At 38.7% G+C, this 11,961-nt stretch overlaps 3 pseudogenes; all 3 read left to right on the plus strand.

The window, feature by feature from the left end:
• Window positions 1–2,245: 2,245 nt before the first annotated feature.
• Window positions 2,246–2,965, plus strand: LOC149229536 (protein DMR6-LIKE OXYGENASE 1 pseudogene; annotated as a pseudogene).
• Window positions 2,966–4,336: 1,371 nt separating this feature from the next.
• On the plus strand, window positions 4,337–4,996 carry LOC149229537 (protein DMR6-LIKE OXYGENASE 2 pseudogene; annotated as a pseudogene).
• Window positions 4,997–5,101: 105 nt separating this feature from the next.
• LOC149229538 (protein DMR6-LIKE OXYGENASE 1 pseudogene) lies at window positions 5,102–5,695 on the plus strand (annotated as a pseudogene).
• Window positions 5,696–11,961: the final 6,266 nt, after the last annotated feature.

Genomic DNA, 11,961 nt, shown 5'->3' on the forward strand with positions numbered 1-11,961 from the left:
ACCTAACAGAACAAGGGTAGTTGAAGAAATCGACCATGCATTGCCTTCATGTCCCCTACAACGTCCTTGGTTGATGAACAACATTCGGCTCGGTACAAAGGATATAAGTTTGGAGAATTCATGAGAATTTTCTGGAGCCAGGAATTAAAGAATAAGACAGTGTTGGACCATTTCAAAATCGAATATGTAGAGAACAACGGTGAATGAAATTTGTTGTTGAATTTGATTTAAGGGAGCCATTATCAACATTATCACTATCACTGGACCATCCAATAAAATTGTTTCCCTCTAGATGAATAAAAGATGATTACATAGTTTTAACTATTGAACATAATTTTATTTTCAATTCCAATCTTTGCACATTTAAACCTACTCTCAACCATAAAAAAACCACTGGTCTAGCCTAAATTACAACACAAAACAGCACCGACCTATCTACCGTTAGGCAACTAATTGGCCAATTGTGTGTACGAGAGCATTGACATGCTTTGACATGTGCCTTATGTGAACGTATTTAGTGCTCAAATAGCAGAACCAACCCAATGTTACAGAAGTATCGATTCGAAATAGAACATGCAGAAACCCATTACACAACATTAATGACAAGTATGGCAGTGGCAGAACAAACACTATGATACAAAGACCTGACATAAAAACCCAACCCCCTTATGCAGGGGACCATTACAGAATAGTTGAACCAAAAAAAAGTGTCTATGTGACATCAGAAACCAAAACCATTTCGTGAAACGTGTCATTTTTAAAAACACTTACGGAAGAAAACATAACGATGAGATAGCAAAACCGTATAGTGCATATTCAGATTGCAATTAAAGAGATCAACAGAGAGCTCATCGAGAGCAACAGATATCCAGATCAAAAAGCAGACTAGTTTACAGAACATCGAATACCAAGCCCAGGGATAGTTACCAGCATATAGCTCTACCATCAGCAGGATTATTACATGGTCTTTGAAGAAATCCAAAGAATCAAATAAACAAAAATAAAATCCACCGAAACCCCTCAAAAACCCTAACAAAACCACTGACATAGCCTAAAATTTTGAACTTTGTACATTATGGGGATGGCCCAGACCTTGTAAGGATTCTCATTTTCCACTCTGACTTGTCTTCCAAAGCCTACAACTCTTGTGAAATCTTCACTGCTTGGGCTAACTTGTGCACCGCGATAGCCATGCATAGCACATTCAGAAAATCGAAAATGATGCCAAAGTGCTCTTGCTGTGAATTTGAACAACATAACCAGAATTTATAATTCTTCTTTTAAATTATTTTGCTATTCATTAAATGTAATTCATCCTCTCTTTCAATTCTGAAAATTAAAAGAAAGAGAGTAAAAAATAGTAGTAAAACTGTATAGTGTATATTGAAAACTTTAACATGGGGATGTCTTTTCAATTCATTTGCAGAGATCTACACGCACACACTTAAATGTTCACTCTTCTTTTGCCCATCATCTGATATCCTATTTCTGGTGTGCGAATTGAAGTTTAGTTTTTCACAGCAATAGGTAGGTTCCACTGCCAATTTTACAGCACACGAGAAAGAAATATGACATCTACAATGGAAGAAGTCCTGACCCAGGATGTGAATGCTATCGAAAATCTGCTGTCAAATGGAATAAATCATCTTCAAGTTCAAGATAAATATATCCTGCCTCCCAATGAACACCCCCACCTATCTGAGGTGTCTTACTCTTAGAGCATTCTGGTGGTGGATCTCCAGGACCTAGATGGCCCCAACAGAACAAGGGTAGTTGAAGAAATCCGCCATGCGTGCGAGGAAGATGGATTTTTCCAGGTACATCATACTTCGATCCCCCTTCTCTTGCCAGTGCTTTTCTTTTAATATCTCTAGATTATCCTCTACGCACACCGAAAAGGCCCTATGTTACAAATTAAGCTTCCCATGGATATTCTAGAATATTTCTTATCAGTGTTCTATTACTGACGTTTTTGAGGGTATGTACTATTCTTTTTTATGGCCACATATCTTCTGGTTGATCTAAGTGAGTGTAGATAGTGAAACATGGCGTACTAGAAGGAACCATGAAAAGCATGATGGAAATTGCCAAAGAATTCTTCAAAATGCGCGTGGAAGACCAAGCATGCCAGATTCAATAGAGGGTAAATAAAAGAAGTCAAGACTATGGAGGAACGATATTGCAACAACAAGAAGTACTTATCTTGCATATGCTTTTATACAGAGAGATCGCAGGCAACTACGCTATGAAGGTGAGAGCTCTGATTTTAATGCTGCTGGCTGCCATTTATGAAGCTCTAGGGCTCGATTCTAGTTACTTGGACAGAATCTTCGGAAAACACACCCAACTCATGGATATAATGTACTATCCTCCATGTCTGAAACCGGATATTACTCTTGGCACACCCTTCCATTCAGATGCGCGTGGCATCACTGTTTTAATGCAAGGTGAGGTCAATGGTCTGCAAGCACTCAGAAATGGAAAGTCAGTTGCTGTAGAACCCATACCCAACGCTTTCGTTGTTAATATGGGAGATCAACTGCAGGTATTTAACAAGAGCAAGAGCAGATCCAATACTTTATTTCCTCCTGAAAATTTGACAATGTTATTGTTAATGCTAATGCTAATGCTAATAATTTATCAGGTTGTGAACAATGGGAATTTGACAATGTTATTATTAATGCTAATAATTTGTCAGGTTGTGAGCAATGGTAGATTCAGAAGTGTGGAACATCGAGCAGTAACAAATGCATCTGCTGCACGTATATCAATTCCTACGTTTTATGGCCCCTCGGATGATGCCTTCATTGCCCCTGCAGCGTCCCTGGTTGATGAACAGCATCCGGCTCAGTACAAAGGATATAAGTTTGGAGAATTCATGAGAATTTTCTGGAGCCAGGAATTAAAGAATAAGACAGTGTTGGACCATTTCAAAATCGAATATACAGAGAACAACGGTGAATGAAATTTGTTGTTGAATTTGATTTAAGGAAGCCATTATCAACATTATCACTATCACTCGACCATCCAATAACCCCGTTGCCCTTTGGATGAATAAAAGATGATTACATAGTTTTAACTATTGAACATATTTTATTTTCAGTTCCAATCTTTGCACATTTAAACCTACTCTCAACCATCAAAAAACCACTGGTCTAGCCTAAATTACAACACAAAACAGCACCGACCTATCTACCGCTAGGAAACTAATTGGCCAATTGCGTGTACGAGAGCATTGACATGCTTTGACATGTGCCTTATGTGAAGGCATTTAGTGCTCAAACAGTAGAACCAGCCCAATGTTACCAAAGTATCGATTCGAAACAGAACATGCAGAAACCCATTACACAACATTAATGACAAGTACGGCAGTCATAGAACAAACCCTACGATACAGAGACCTGACGTAAAAACCTAACCCCCTTATGCAGGGGACCATTACAGAATAGCTGAACCAAAAAAAAGTGTCTATGTGACACGAGAAACCAAAACGATTTTGTGAAACGTGTTATTTTTAAAAATACTTACGGAAGAAACCATAACAATGAGATAGCAAAACCGTATAGTGCATATTCAGATTGCAATTATAGAGATCAACAGAGAGCTCATCGAGAGCAACAGAGATCCAGATCAAAAAGTAGACAAGTTTACAGAACATCAAATACCAAGCCCAGGGACAGTTACCAGCATATAGCTCTACCATCAACAGGATTATTACATGGTCTTTGAAGAAACCCAAAGAAGCAAATAAACAAAAATAAAATCCACCAAAACCCCTCAAAAACCCTAACAAAACCATTGATATAGCCTAAAATTCGAACTTTGTACATTATGGGGATGGCCCAAACCTTGTAAGGATTCTCATTTTCCACTCTGACTTGTCTTCCAAAGACTGCAACTCTTGTGAAATCTTCACTGCTTGGGCTAACTTATGCACCGCTACAGCCATGCGTAGCACATTCAGAAAATTGAAAACGATGCCAATTGGCTCTTGTCGTGAATTTGAACAACATAATCAGAATTTATAATTCTTCTTTTAAATTATTTTGATATTTATTAAATGCAATTCATCCTCTCTTTCGATTCTGAAAATTAAAAGAAAGAGAGTAAAAAATAGTAGTAAAATTGTATAGTGTATATTGAAAACTTTAACATGGGGATGTCTTTTCAATTCATTTGCAGAGATCTACACGCACGCACTTAAATGTTCACTCTTCTTTTGCCCATCATCCGATATCCTATTTCTGGTGTGCGAGTTGAAGCTTAGTTTTTCACAGCAATAGGTAGGTGCCACTGCCAATTTTACAGCACTCGAGAAAGAAATATGTCGTCTACAATGGAAGAAGTCCTGACCCAGGATGTGAATACTGTCGAAAAGGTGTTGTCCATTGGAATAAATCATCTTCAAGTTCAATATAGATATATCCTGCCTCCCAGTGAATGCCCCCACCTGTCTGAGGTGTCTTACTCTGAGAGCATTCCGGTGGTGGATCTCCAAGACCTGGATGGCCCCAACAGAACAAGGGTAGTTGAAGAAATCCGCCATGCATGCGTGGAAGATGGCTTTTTCCAGGTACATCATACTTTAATCCCCCTTCTCTTGCCAGTGCTTTTCTTTTAATATCTCTGGATTCTCCTCTACGCACACCAAAAAGGCCCTATGTTACAAATTAATCTTGCCATGGATATTCTAGAATATTTCTTATCAGTTTTCTATTCCTGAAGTTTTTGAAGCTATTACTTTCAGAGTTGTAGGATTATTTAATCTATATTTTTAATGTTAGTCTGATGTGTTAATAAGATCTAGTGACTGGTTCAAGTTTCATATATGAGGATATGTACTATTCTTTTTTATGGCCACATATCTTCTGGTTGATCTAAGTGAGTGCAGATAGTGAACCATGGCGTACCAAAAGGAACCATGAAAAGCATGATGGAAATTGCCAAAGAATTCTTCGAAATGCCCGTGGAAGACCAAGCATGCCAGATTCAATAGAGGGTAACTAAAAGAAGTCCAAACTCTGGAGGAACGATATTGCAACAACAGTAAGTACTTATCTTGCATATGCTTTTATACAAAGAGATCACAGGCAACTAAGCTATGAAGGTGAGAGCTCTGATTTTAAGGCTGTTGGCTGTCGTTTCTGAAGCTCTAGGGCTCGATTCCAGTTACTTGGACAGAATCTTCGGAAAACACACCCAACTCATGGATATAATGTACTATCCTCCATGCCTGAAACCGGATATTACTCTTGGCACACCACACCATTCAGATGCACGTGGCATCACTATTTTAATGCAAGGCGAGGTCAGTGGTCTGCAAGTACTCAGAAATGGAAAGTGGGTTGCTGTAGAACCCATACCCAACGCTTTCATTGTTAATATGGGAGATCAACTACAGGTCTTTAACAAGAGCAAGAGCAGATCCAATACTTTATTTCCTCCTGAAAATTTGACAATGTTATTGTTAATGCTAATGCTAATGCTAATAATTTATCAGGTTGTGAGCAATGGGAATTTGACAATGTTATTATTAATGCTAATAATTTGTCAGGTTGTGAGCAATGGTAGATTCAGAAGTGTGGAACATCGAGCAGTAACGAATGCATCTGCTGCACATATATCAATTCCTACGTTTTATGGTCCCTCGGAGGATGCCTTCATTGCCCCTGCAGCGTCCCTGGTTGATGAATAGCATCCAACTTGGTACAAAGGATATAAGTTTGGAGAATTCATGAGAATTTTCTGGAGCCAGGAATTAAAGAATAAGACAGTGTTGGACCATTTCAAAATTGAATATGCAGAGAACAACGGTGAATGAAATTTGTTGTTGAATTTGATTTAAGGGAGCCATTATCAACATTATCACTATTCTCTTCATTATGCTCATCTTATCCTTGAAAGTTTAGGGTGTAAGATCAGATTTCAACATTTGCATTGCTCTAATAATTCGATGAAAAAAGTTATAATTATAAAGATTAGAGCTTCTAAAAGATTGATGAAGATGAATTCAATCTTATAAAAGATTGATTTGGGTAAATTCAAACTTGTGAAAGCTAGTGATGTTAACTACAAAGTAGGTGAATAATGCTCGAATTATTATTATTAATACTTAAGATCTTTCATCATTCCATGGTAAATTTACATTATACCATTTACATTATTTTTTTTTATTATTATTACTATTATATCGATTTGTATGAATTCTAACACTTACGTAAGTTCAATTCCATAATATCCTAAGGTGGTAGGCCTTGTGTGTTTTTAATAAAGTTTTTTACATTTTTTCATGAAGTAAAGTATTTTGAGTCTTAATGCGTGCAAGTAAATTGAAGGTTATAAACATTGAAATACTTATCGGAAACACAATAAATTTCACATGTATGTTGAAATTTCACTTTTATTGCTTACACATGTATGTTGAAATTATTTTAATTAAAGAGAAACTTTGAGTTTCGATTATGTTTCTATCAGCTATATTGCAACCAAGTATTTCAGGAGGCTTCCACGTTCATATATGAAAAGAATCCCATAATATTTATGATTATAGAGTTAAGCACCCAGATAATACCTTATGGTTATCTTTGTCTTTAGTAGGACTATGACGATCGCTCAATCGTTGATCGTATATTAATTCCTCGTTTCACTATTTTTTTTTTTCGGTTTCTCGCATTTTAACCTAAGTTTAATACTCCTAATTTCATTCACTGAAATTTTAAGCAAAACTTTTGGATCGAAAAACATTCGAACTCTTAGACCTCGCTTGGTCCAGTGTAGAAAAATTGCAACAATATCATTTTATTCAAAGGCTGGTGATGGAGGAAAAATTTGTTTATATCTAAAGTCGTGTATCAAATTCTTATACAAATTTTAATACTAGTACTTATCGCACTCCATTATTTGTTGATGTTAGTTATAATCCACGCGTCACTTTTCCCTATATCACGCTGTCCTCCTTGTCTTCATGCAGAAACAATTCATTCCTCCTTGTCTTCATGTATAAACAATTCATTCTTTGTCTTTCTACAGAGACAATTCATTTGCCTTCTTCCTTTTTCTCTTCTTGAAAAAATAATTAATTCATAGGAGAAAGTAAAAATTCCAAATATTGCTATTCAACCTTGAGGATGAGATGTACAAACCTTTACAAGAAATTGCCACCAAAAAATTGCCTAGAGGTTGCAATGACCTGGAACTGGCTAGAGGCTGCAATGACTTGGAATGGATGGATTCACGTACATGCTAATTCAATATGGAATGGAATAGGTTCATTGCCATTGTAGTGCTTCCCCAAAAGTGTGACTTGCCTGGTGAATCTTAGAAGTCTGGATGTTGCTTCAAATCACATCAAATCTCTTCCCAATTCTTTCAGTCGGCTGGTGGACATTAAAACCCTATTTTTTTTTTGAGAATATGCTCGTTACTTTTCCTGAGAGTATACAAAATTTTAATTAGGTTCAAAGTTTTTTTTTCTTGATATTGAATTTCTTTGTTATTTTTCGGTTATGGATATGCACGTTAATACATTTATATGATTTTAATTTAACAACACGTTGGAAGAACTAATTACGAATTTCATCCATTTGGAGGCACTACGAGATACGCTGTGTTTGAATTTGACGAATCTGAGGAAGTTATCTGTACATTCAAATAATATAACTTCTCTTCCGCCATTGAACTCCTACGTGAGATGTTTGTGTATTGGATGTCCATTTGAACAAACTCAGACATCTCCCTAAAGATATATCTGATCTTAAAAATATGGAAGTCCTGAACGTGAGCATGAACTTTCACCATTTGGTGGATATTCCATAGCCGACAGGCCATCTGGCGTGCGTGATGGAGTTAGAGGTGAGTTACAACCAAATCTCCATTTTATCGGTTTTGATTGGGGCTTTGTTAAAATTTATGTTGGAGGTACTACACACCTAGTACCTTTATTACTAGCACATGCAGACACTTAGTTAGAGCATTCACTGACATGAAAGGCTTCAACATTGGAATCTTCACCAAATTAGCACCTTTGATTGTCCATGCATGCATGGGACTACATGCAAGATCCTTTCTGCATGAGTATATCATGAGCATTGTAACCTATTTTCAGTTAATCAATATTTCTTTTTTTTTTTCTTTGGATTTTTTTTAGTGTTTTTTCTCTACAAAGTTGTGCGTTCAACCTTTACTAGCTAGATTCATCTGCGCAAGTTTTCTAACACATTTACATGGTATCAGAGCCCATACGTTGCTAGATGAAAGGCGCACCAGTACTTTATTTTGTAGGTATTACAGCTTGGAGATCAAAGATCGACAACAAAATGGAGTTTCCCAAAGCATCAATCCTAACACCGTACAACTATCACGAATGGAAGGACCAAATGGCTCGATACCTTCATCAGAAAGGGTTTTATAGGATTACCATGGCTGCAGAAGTGGAACCCACTTCATCCATAGAGAAATACAATACCTCAACTACATGGATGAGGCCCACAAATCCATATGCATGTGCATCTCCCCAGAGTTGTAGTTTCATCTATCTTCCTGTAGTACTCCTAATGAGATTTGGAAAAAGGTTGAAGAACTCTACGTGAAATGGGATGAGATGAAAGGACATTTGCTTGAAGTGGAGATGCTTTCATTAGATCCACGGAACTATGACATAATTCAAGACTTCTTCACCAAATATAATGATCTATTGCTGTAACTCAAGGGTTGTGGAATTGACAAATCCAAGGAGGAGAGTCGCCAAGTTCTCTCTATTATGTCAAAGCATAGACCAGAATGCTCTATCTTTGTATATACATTTCATTCAGTAAGGCTTGCAACAAGTAAATCCTACACTATGCCTTCTCTCAAAGAGTACATGGAGTCCCTCACTTTTGAGCAAGATAAACTCATTGGCATGGGGAAAATCAAACCTCCAAAAGTGCATGCACTTACTATGCATGATGGCAGCCACAATAAAAATCACAGATCTGATTTAAATCAGAAAAATCAGTAGCAAAATGACAGGGGAAAAGTGCATTCCCATCCAAAGAAGGAAGGGTACACCAAACCCTTCAATGACTCCTCTAGCTCCAAAAAAGAGAAAGGGAAGAAAGGAGACAAATGCACCTACTATCACCGAGGATTCCATTCGGAATCCTCTTGCATGAAGAAAAAAATTGAACAAATGGCAGAAATCCTTCAGAAACACAACCTTGGGGACCACATCCCTCAGGGCGCCAAGAAGAAAACTGAGGATCTGCCACATGGGATAGGTAACAATTTTCATGCTTTAGTTTCAATTGACTCTTCCCCTGATGCATGGATTATAGATCTTGGTGCATCACATCATATGGCTGCTGCAAAGTAAGTCTATTTCTCTTTGGATGCATGCAAAGGACCTCCCATCCTCATGGGAGATGACTCACCTATTGAGGTCGCTAGAAAAGGTAGAGTGGAATTTTTACATGGAATCTTTGAAGATGTGCTTGATGTTCCAAAACTTTTGGTAAACCTACTTTCAGTTTATCAGATCACTCATTCCGACACTAGAAAGAGAGTGGAAACCACTCCAGATGCAATGAACATATATGGCCTACATAGCAGCTCCAAAATTTCAACCGGTGAGGTAAACAATGGAGCTAGACTATATACATTTTCTGAATTTATTGAATCTGAATCCTCCTTATTGCTTACACATGCTGATGAGAGTAGTAGTCTTTGGCATGAGAGGTTTGGTCGCTTAAACTACAGGTATATGCAACAGCTAAGCAAGCATGAGATGGTGGAAGGCTTGCCAAATATCAGTTTCTCCAAATGCATTTGCGAAGGGTGTGTCCTTGGAAAACATCCTAGAGAAAAGTTTGACACCGACAAGACTCACAAAGCATCCTCTCCTCTAGATCTTATCCATACTGATCTCATGGGACCTTTTCCTCATCCTTCCATCAACAAAGCAAGGTATGTGCTTACATTTATTAATGATTTCTCACGGTATACTTGGGTGTATCTTCTCAGGGCCAAATCTAAAGTTTTTGTGCACTTTGAAGATTTCAAAGCACTAGTTGAGACACAGTCAGAGAGAAAGATCAAAGCCCTCCATACAGACAATGAGGGGGGAATATGTTAACACAACACTTTAGAACCTTTGCCTTGAGTTCGGCATGCAGTTGTAGCACACTGTTCCATACACTCCGCAGTAGAACGGAGTTGCTGAGAGAAAGAATTGATCTCTCAAAGAGATGGCTTCCTGCATGCTGCATGCTAAGTCACTACCTAATAAGCTATGGGATAAAGCACTTAATTGTGCTAACTACATCTAGAACAGTTCTCCTCGTAGATCTGTCAAGGATCAGACCCCCTTTGGGGCTTGGAGTGGCACTAAACCGTAGGTCACCCACTTCCATGTTTTCAGCTCCAGAGCATGGGCCAGGATCCCCTCTGAAAAGAGGAAAGCTCTTGATCCACAGAGCATTGAGTGCATCTTTGTTGGATACCATGATGGTGTGAAGGGATATCGACTCCCGATTTCCTCTACAGACAAGCTCATCATTGAGTGAAGTGTCCAATTTGAGGAAAGTCTCTCACATGCACCTCTATTGCCGCATGAAGACACCTATTATCTACCTTGTGACCAAGCTGATGACTCAGTACACTCAGATGCAAATACAGAGCATGCAGACGCCGAGGTAGAGCATGTAGATGTAGAGACAGAGTCTTCAAATACAAATCTAGTGCATTCATATGATGATCCACATCCAAGCCTAGATCAGGCTTCCAACAGTGAATCAACTTCCCTTGTAATAAATTAGAGAACAAGGAGCTTACGTGAGATATATGCACAAGACCACCCAGTTGCTAGAAATGATCATGTGGAGGATAATTCTGATCCGCAGAGGACTAGATCAGAGTTTATTGAGCCTCCTGTTGCTCTCACTGCCATTGAACCAATGCCATCCTGATATTGTCATTTGGTTCAGTCTTTTGATCCGTAGTCTTATGCTGAGGCTACTGGGCATCCCTCTTGGGAGTCCACCATGGAGGAGGAGTAAAACTCCCTCCTCGGGAACCAGGCCTGGGATCTGGTCCCCCTTCCTCCAAGAAGGAAACTTGTTCGATGCAAATGGGTATATAGGATCAAGCATGTTGTAGATGGGAAAATCACCAGACAAAAAGCCAGGCTAGTAGCCAATGGCTTCCAGCAAGTGCATGGCATTGATTATGATGAGACCTTTGCTCCAGTAAAAAATATGGATTCCATACACCTTGCACTTGCCATTACAGCTACCCAGGTGTGGGAAGTATATCAGATGGATGTGAAGGATGCCTTTCTTCACGGAGACCTATCTGAGGAGATCTACATGGAGCAGCCACATTGTTTCATTCAGGATTCATTTTTAGTTTGTAGACTGAAGAAGTCTCTCTATGGCCTTAGGCAAGCCCCGAGAGCCAGTATGTGAATATGGATTCTTTTTTCTTATCACAAAACTTCGAAAGATGTAAGTCTGATCCGAATGTTTACATGCTCAGGACACATAACTCTTGTTATCTTAGTTTTGTATGTGGATGATCTCCTAATCACCTTCAGCTCAGATTCAGCCATTGCTGCAGTCAAGAGGACCTTGCATGATAGGTTCTTGATGACGAACATGGGTCCATTACACTTCTTTCTTGGTCTTGAGATTAGCTAGGATACCACAGGCATCAAACTCTCTCAGGCTAAGTATGCACGGGATCTCCTTGAGAGATTTCACATGGCTGACTAAAAGCCAACACTGACTCCTTTTCTGTCTGGGGTCTGCCTTGAAGATGGAGGTGACACTCCATTAGTTGACAGTACTCTCTACCGACAGCTAGTGGGAAGCTTACTGTACCTTACCCACTCCAGACCAAATCTCTCATATGCAGTAGGGGCACTTTCCAGATACATGCAGGAGCTGCATGAGCTACATTGGAATGCTGGCAAGCGCATCCTCTGAT

This window comes from Pinus tabuliformis, chromosome J, assembly GCF_031772625.1.
Source record: "Pinus tabuliformis cultivar Carrire ecotype Pingquan chromosome J, CPIR1, whole genome shotgun sequence".
In the NCBI taxonomy this organism is placed as follows: Eukaryota; Viridiplantae; Streptophyta; class Pinopsida; order Pinales; family Pinaceae; genus Pinus; species Pinus tabuliformis.